Source organism: Alligator sinensis, unplaced genomic scaffold (assembly GCF_000455745.1).
Source record: "Alligator sinensis unplaced genomic scaffold, ASM45574v1 scaffold1683_1, whole genome shotgun sequence".
NCBI lineage: Eukaryota > Metazoa > Chordata > Crocodylia > Alligatoridae > Alligator > Alligator sinensis.
In genome coordinates, this window is record NW_005843709.1 from 49143 (window position 1) to 57639 (window position 8497).

General features: G+C 47.0%; 1 long non-coding RNA gene across 1 annotated transcript; it reads right to left on the bottom strand.

Annotated features, from left to right (window-relative positions):
* Positions 1–4910: 4910 nt before the first annotated feature.
* Positions 4911–7867, bottom strand: LOC112548907. Its single transcript, XR_003092405.1, has 3 exons — positions 7754–7867; positions 5381–5484; positions 4911–5151 (listed from the first exon to the last, which is right to left on the bottom strand). It is a non-coding gene; the product is annotated as an uncharacterized LOC112548907 (long non-coding RNA).
* Between the last annotated feature and the right edge of the window lie 630 nt (positions 7868–8497).

An 8497-nucleotide genomic window follows, 5' to 3' on the forward strand; every position in this document is an offset into this window, starting at 1 on the left:
GAAAGAAGCTAAAAATCTACTGGATCCCTTCCCTGCTTTAGCTCTTGTTTTCCTATTTCTACCTATTTATATTTTCACTGACATTCAGTCTTACCTTTAGGCAGCAGGCAGACAGATTCAAGCAAAACATGTCCTCTGAAGGTCCATGCAGCAACAAGGAGCTGCCCTCCCCCCGCAGGCACCTAACCCTGCCACAACAGGTTTGTGTGTGACTGAAATGGCATTGACACACTACTCAGACTCACACTTGAATCACACTTGAGAATAAGGCACCAAACCTGAACTGTGGTTACCTGAATACAGAGAAGATTGTTACCATTGCCTGCAAATCTCTCAGGCGCTGGATCTGTATCAGAGTTGTCAACCCTACCTTTGGCCCCTCCAGAGCTGCCTCCTGAGGGTCTGGCTGCACTTGTAGCAAAACCCCCGTTTTTCTTTTTTTCTTTTTAAATGCATTCCCTCCCCTTCCCCAACCATTTCTGACTTCGTCTCTCCCTCTCTATTCCCTATAGATAAGTATAAGTGAGTTAAGACATAGGATACCTCTAGCATTTGATTTTGGTAGCGAGTTGTATTTGTTTTGTTTTTTCTCCTTCTTTATATTGTAAAAAAAAAATAAAAAAAAAGCTCCCTCTGAATGACCGAACCATCAACACCAATACCTGGACCAATGACCCAGCCCTTGGAACCAACCTCAGCATTCAAGAAACCAAAGATGAGGCAACCCACCATTGTGCCAGGCTGCACATGCTCAGTAAGAAGTAGCGAAGACTGACTCCTTGGGATGCCCTCTCCATCTGGACCAGCACTACACCACACTACCTATCCACCCAGAGGCCCTGCCAGCGACCCCGCTCTCGACAACACCTACTGGACAAGGACCCCTTTCCAGCCTGGGTAGGTAGCGATCACCCCCCACCCCCTCTTCAACCAAGGGCTTGGACTCTGCTTATCTTCCCTACATGGACTCCAGCCCTTCCACTGAGTCTCTTTCTCCTGCTGCCATTGTGAGTGCTTGTCTGCGTGTGTGTGTGTGTGTGTGTGTGTGTGTGTGTTTGTGTGTGTGTAAGAACCAAGCTGGTACAGTGTTTATTTAATAAAACTGTTATTTGGACCCCTGCGTTGGGTTTTGCTTTACTCCGGTTCCAGCCCTGCTCCAATCTCAGCTCCTCGCCCCTCTAACTTCTGTCTCATTTCTCCCTCTCCTGCTTCTGGCTCACCGCCACCTCCAACACCTGTCCTGAGCTCCTCTCTGCCTGCAAACCCCCTGTCTCTTTGCAACTGTCTTGTACCCACTGCCTTTTCCCCAGATCTCTGCCACTACTATTGTTTTGTCTCCACTGCCTTTTCTCCTGATCTCTGCCACTGTTATTGCCTTGTCCCCACTGCCTTTCCCCCTGAGCTCCCAGGTTTGTGCCTCAGTTTCTTTTGTGGCTGTCTTCTCCTTGCCACCGCTTATCTGCCCCCACCTCTCCCTCCCAATATCTCAGCTGTCTGCTTCAGTTTCCAGCCCCAAGCTCCCAGGTTTCTGTCTCTCTCTGCTTCCTGGCTGTCTCCTCCTTGCCACCGGGCTTTTTCCTTTGCACCGGTGACTTTGAGTAACCCTGGGGCCACTTTATCTTAAGTAACCCCAAGCCTCAGTTCCTCAGCCAGCTTCTCTCTATGACCATGCGTCCCACCCCTCCCACCCCCTGCGCACCCTGCACCACACCTCAGGATCGTTCCCCATTACACATGGACGCAGCTAGCGGGTGCTCCCCCTGCCGTGGCCGCTGCCCACACCATGGCACATGCCACCTCCCCACCATGCACCCAGGGCCACTCCCCACTCCATGCAGCTGGCGAGCGCTCCCCGTGCTGTGGCCACTCCCTTCATCACAACCTGTGGCTGCATGCCACACCTCTCCCGTGCAGCTGCATGCCATGCCCCCCTTGCATGCGGAGCAGGTGGGCGGGGGGTGGGGCGGGACTCAGAGTGGTAGGGGGAGCAGGACATGACCCAAAATGGCAGTGGGGGCAGGGGGAGCAGGGCAGGACCAGGAGCAGCAGGGGGAGGGTGCGGGACTGGATGCCGGTCCCCATCCCCACTCCCCCACCTCCCCCCGAGCTGGGCAAAAATAGTCAGAAGACGCTGGGCAAAAATATTTAGAAGACTCTTTAGCCCTGTAGTCATTCGAATGAGATGTACATTTCTTTCAGATTCATAACGCAAATTCTAGCCTTCTTCAGCATCCTGGCAGCATATCCATTGCTTCACTGAAAGTTACCAGGAGTAGCCAACAGACAGCAGAATTGGGCATTTAACTAGTCAAGTGTTGGTAGAAAATTGCAAATAGGACCAAATAATACACAGGAAAAGTGCAAGTTTTCATTAAGAAATCTTTTGAAAAACTATAAATAAAATCATCTTTCTATCAAGAAAACTTCAAAAATTGTAGGGTTTTATTTTTTTGTAAAGTTGCTGTAATTTTTGGCTGGTGAAAAAATATGCAGTCAGTTGATCAGCTTGCCAACCTTGAGCAGAATTGCAGAAAAAGTATAGCTTTATTAGGGGAACATAAAAAAAATATTCAAACAAGCGGAGGGCTGGTAACACCTGTGGAATGAAGAATTTAGAAGGAATCAAGTAAATTGTAATTGTCCATGGATCCTGGTCTTCTCTGTTTAAAAATTCCAAAATCTGTGATGAAACCCCAAATTCTTTATTTTTAATCAGAGAATTTGGGATTTTTAAACCCCAAATCCACATTTTTCCACAATTAAAATGAATCACCGCCATATACACATATGTGTTGAACACAATGTTTTATTGATATATTTATCATTTTAAAACAATTTGGAACCCGAGTAGTGCCTCAAGAATTATAATCACATAGATTATAAACTAAAAATTTGGGGGGTTGATTTTGGGTTTTTTATCATGGAAAAAATCAGAGGTCCCTCTGCCCACTTCGCTCACCAGAATGCGGGTCCAGCTGCAGTTGTGTGTCGCCTCCCCCTCCCCCTCCCCCGCAACACACACACAGTTTTGTGGCTCTGAGCAGCCCTGATATGCTGGTGTCCTGCCCCTGCCCATGCCATTGCCCCTGACTACCAACCAGCTACCAGCCTGCAAGGGAAACTCTGCCAGCCTGCAAGTGGAAACCCATGGTTTCCCAGATTTTTCTCCATTAAAGGAGAAAATCCATGTTTCTTCATAGCAAACAAAAAACCCAGATCGCTGATAATGATCTATGAAGTCAAGTGATTCCTTCACTGCTGCCTGAATAGAAATGCTGTTGCTACTGCTAGGCTGCTAATCTTTGGGTGGACAAGGAACAAAAGTGGGATGCAACTTCCCTCCACTGCTCCTCCCCCCACCTCCATAGATCTGCCCCTGAGTATGTTGCCCTGTGTGGTCAGGCCAACTCCCAGGATCTCAATATTTTCACTGTTAGACAGGAAGGTGTGATACAATTGCACATATACAAACACACAAATCAATTAGGTGCATTGCACACTCAATACACATACACAGATTACTAATTCGTATATCATGCACACAATGACATTTTATATATATATATATTATATACCCACACACACTCACCAGTTCACACACATACAACCCACCTACACATACACAGGTAAGTTCCTAACTTGGATGGTACAGTATGTATGTGTGTGCTTGGGGTACCTGGGATATGTGGGGGAAGGTTAAGGTGAGAAAGAGTTAAAGTGTAGGAAGTGAAATTTTCCAGAACCAGGATTAGAACCGGTAGACTAGAGAGAAGCTGGCTGAGAAACTCAGGCTTGGGGTTACTTAAGACGAAGTGGCCCCAGGGTTACTCAAGGTCACTGGTGCAAGGAAAAAAGCCCGGTGGCAAGGAGGAGACAGCCAGGAAAGAAACTGAGGCAGAAACCTGGGAGCTCAGGGGGAAAGGCAGTGGGGACAAGGCAATAACAGTGGCAGAGATCAGGAGAAAAGGTGGTGGAGACAAAGCAAAAGTAGTGGCAGACATCCGGGGAAAAGGCAGTGGGGACAAGACAGTGGCAAAGAAACAGGGGGTTTGGAGGCAGAGAGTAGCTCAGGAGAGGTGTTGGAGGTGGTGGTGAGCCAGAAGCAGGAGAGGGAGAAATGAGACAGAAGTTAGAGGGGCAAGGAGCAGAGATTGGAGCAGGGCTGGAACCGGAGTAAAGCAAAACTCAACGCAGGGGTCCAAATAAGTTTTATTAAATAAACACTGTACTGTACAGCTTGGTTCCTACACACACTCACACAACCACTCCCACACACACACACACGCACACACACACGCAGACAAGCACTCACAGTGGCAGCAGGAGAAAGAGACTCAGTGGAAGGGCTAGAGTCCACGTAGGGAAGATAGGCAGAGTCCAAGTTCTTGGTTGAAGGGCAGGTGGGGGGCGATAGCTACCTATCCAGGCTAGAAAGGGGTCCTTGTCCAGTAGGCATTGTCGAGGAGGGATCTCCGGCAGGGACTCTGGGTGGATAGGTAGTGTGGTGTAGTGCTGGTCCAGATGGAGAGGGCGTCCCAAGGAGTCAGTCTTCACTACCCCTTTTATGGGGCAGACTACCTCTGGTCTCCTATGGGGAGGGCCTGTCCAGGCAAGGTCAGTCCGGTCCCAGAGGACTCCAGGTGTTCTTACTGAGCATGTGCAGCCTGGCACAATGGTGGGTTGCCTCATCTTTGGTTTCTTGAATGCTGAGGGTGGTTCCAAGGGCTGGGTCATTGGTCCAGGTATTGGTGTTGGTAGTTCAGTCATTCAGAGGGAGCTTTTTTTTTTTTGTTACAATATAAGGAAGGAGAAAAAACTAAACAAATACAACTTGCTACCAAAATAAAATGCTGAAGCTTATCCTATGTCTTATCTCACTTATACTTATCTATAGGGGATAGAGAGGGAGAGACAAAGTCAGAAATGGTTGGGGAAGGGGAGGGAATGCATTTAAAAAGAAAAAAAGGAAAACTGGGGGTTTTGCTACAAGTGCAGCCAGACCCTCAGGAGGCAGCTCTGGAGGGGCCAAAGGTAGGGTTGACATCTCTGATACAGATCCAGCGCCAGAGAGATTCGCAGGCTATGGTAACAATCTTCTCTGTATTCAGGTAACCACAGTTCAGGTTTGGTGCCTCATTCTCAAGTGTGATTCTGTGAAGGAGGAAAAGAGCACAGAAACTTAATTGTTGTGAACCTGAAGATAGTCTGAGTAGTGAGTCAATGCCATTTCAGTCACACACAAACCTGTTGTATAAGGAAAATACAATTCTAAATCAATATCTACAGCACTGCTTTCAGAACAACTTAATTTCCTTTATTCCTAGTCACCTCCCCACACTGATGATGGGGTAGGGGTGGGCAGCCATACCCACTAACTTACATGTCATTTGTTAAAGGTGATCCATCCACCCATCGCCACCCTTCAGCTCCTTTTGTCAGTCTAATCCAGTAGTAAAAATTTTCTTTGTAACAGTTGATGATTTCCTATAATTAAATCCAACAAAACTAGAGTTATTTATCTTATAACTGCATACAGTTTACAAAAGGCTTACAGTGAAATCCTGTCTTGATATAGGTCACTGGTATGACTCCAATGTGTATCAATGGCCCAATCCTTTACCCTTTGAGATGACTATAACACAGAGAACTAATACTTGCCTCCAGACTCCTTGTGAAGATCGGACCTAGTCTGCTGCTTTGCCCTGCCAGACCTCCACTAGCAGGGCAGATAGGGCAGCAAAATGAAAGTGAGGTTCTGTTTGTGGACAGCATAGAGGCTATTATTCCACTGGAGGTATGCTGCCAGCTTCCTGATTGTCTTTACCTGTAGAACGAGCTAACTCAGAAATGGGTAAAAAGAGTGGCACTGGTGTGATAAAAAGGAGATGACAGTAGAAGTGAGGCCAAGTAACAGGGAAAAGGATACAAAACATTGAAGGTTAAACCAAAAGAGGGGCTGGGTCACAAAACCAAGCACTAGAAGATCTAGGCTCCTTTCCCAGATGCCCTTCTCCATGCCACCTTGTGGGGAAGTCATCCACTCTGCAGTGACCATTTCTGTGCATTTATTTTGGGTAATTCACAATTAAAAGTAAAATCCCACATTCCTTGCAGGACTTTGTCCTAGCCTCTCTTTTGTTGTGTTAATTTGGATGGAATAAGTGGGCTTGGAGATTTGCAGCTGTTCTTATGACCTTGTCATTGTACAGTATTGAACAGCTGAGGATGGTACAGGTTGTCAAGTATGGAGACTGGGGCTGCATTCTCCCAGAGCAACACCATCCTTAAAAACCTGTATATCCTTTTGTTAGTAATACAGGAAGAAGTAGAGAAAGAGGTTTGAGCTATTAAATGCGAAACAACATTTTCATTTCAACAATATCTCTTTCTCTCTTTTCCTTAGCAACAGAGTTTTAATTAAAGTTCTGTATGGTGACAAGTTAGGATTGAACATGACATTAACTGTCCTTGAGAATGGGGGAAAGCCTGTTGAGATAGGCTGGGGGAGTTCCATGCACCAAAGCACAAGCACACAAGGAAAAGAAAACAACAGCCAGGATCGGAAGTGCAGTTTCTGTCTTTGCTCTTCCACTTGCAATTCCAGCAGGACACGAGTGGAAACAAACAGGCAGAGCACACAGCCCAAGTAGTCACTCAAGACCCGGTAAAATTCTATCATGGTCAGGTTGTTTGTGCCTCTTTTCAAGCTGCCTTTCTGATGTCAGGCTCATGGTACCATTGCAAAGGATGGAACTGCCCTGCCAGGCTGGGCTGCACCCATGAGACAGAAGCAAAAGGAGAGAGATAAGGAAGAGACTAAATCTGGAAGAAAACGGCTCTTCAGGAAGAGCAGGAAACCAAGTACCGGAGCCCATGTGTCATTAAGGATTTATCTGAAGTTAGTGATGGCATGCGGGTCCCGATCTCAGGACATATCTTAGCATTGGGAGGGAGAAGGGGATGGGAACTCAGTAATGTCACTCTGTATCCCATATGATGATAGGGTAATGGTAGAGGCTGCTTCTGTCAGCCCACATTTCCAACACATTTTAAGTCCCTCCCCCAAAATCTTTAATACCTCAACCGGAGAGGTCAGGGAATAACCCAAGTCCTCCTTAATTTGTCCAACAATTAGGCATAATTTCCAACAAACTAATTTTGTTTGGTTAAACACCCTTATACACCCATTCTTAAACTCAGACCCTGAGTTGTGGATGCAAACTTCTGGATTTTGCCTAATTCAGTCTCTCTTTCCTTCTTGTGAAAACAGGCTTGTGCAGCAGGCTGTGCTGGATGTCTGTTATCCTTTGACAGCCTAGAGTTCAGGCCAGTGCACAGCACACCTCAGCCTGGCTAGGGGGATTTTGGGGTCCATCTTAATTTTTTTTTTTGCCTGTAAACTCCCTCCTTGCTACTATTAGTTTCAATGCTGGACATCTCTTATAAGGCATATTTATCCGTTCTCCTTGAAGATCTTTGCTTCCTTATTAGTAGCATAACTAAGGAGGCGGGACTGGACCACCAGCCCTGGGCTCCAACTTAAGAAGGGGAATAAAAATAGCAGCTGCTCTCGCTGCTCTCCCAGGCACTGCTGACAGCCCAGCTGTAGCTGCTGCAATTCAAGCTGCTGCCACCCAGGGCACAGAACTACCCAATTCTACCTCTGACAGAGATCAGAATTTGAAAACGACAAATTGCTAAAAAGGATCTTTGTGAAATTCTAGTTCAAGACTGCATTTTATTTTGCACTTACCAGGTCTGATTTGGTTTTTATTATGACCAGAGAAGCATCAAACGATGAACAGAATTCAAGACTTTCATTCCAATTTCTGATCCCATTGGAAAAATAGTAACATCTCCTGTCGTATCCCATCCAACCTTTTGGGCAGTTGTTGCACCCTTGAGGTGAAGTATGTTTCACTGGGAAGGCAGAAAAAAAATCAGTGGGTCTGTCAATATAGAACATGTTTCTCTATTTTCATGACAAATCCTGAGAAAGCAAGTGAAAACGTGCAGAAAACATGAAGGTTGTACAGCAGAAACAAAGGCTGAAAGTATACCAATTATCTTCACTTAGACTCTGTAACCCAGGGGTGGCTGTGACACTCCTTGGTGGCCACGTGGCTCCTGTAGTGCTCTAGCTCTAGGTCAGGGATGATCAATTATGTGGGTCCACTGGACACATAGGAAGTTTGGGGGAGCTGCTGTGGGCCAAGCCAGCACCCCTACACCTTGCAACAGCTCCCCAAAACTCCCTATATGGGATAGGGCTGTGGGCAAGCAGGGAGTTGGTGCGGGCATGGGTGGGAGAAGCTGTGGCAGGGACACTCAGCTGGGGCCCCTGCCACCACAAGTGCCACCTCCAGGCAACCCTTCTACCCCAAGGATGGGAAGGTGCTGCTGCTTCCTGGATTCAGCAGAGGAGGCAGCTGGACTGAAGGTGTTGCTGGGCATCGGGAAACAGAAGGTGAAGCCACCTCCCTCTCACCACTGCTGG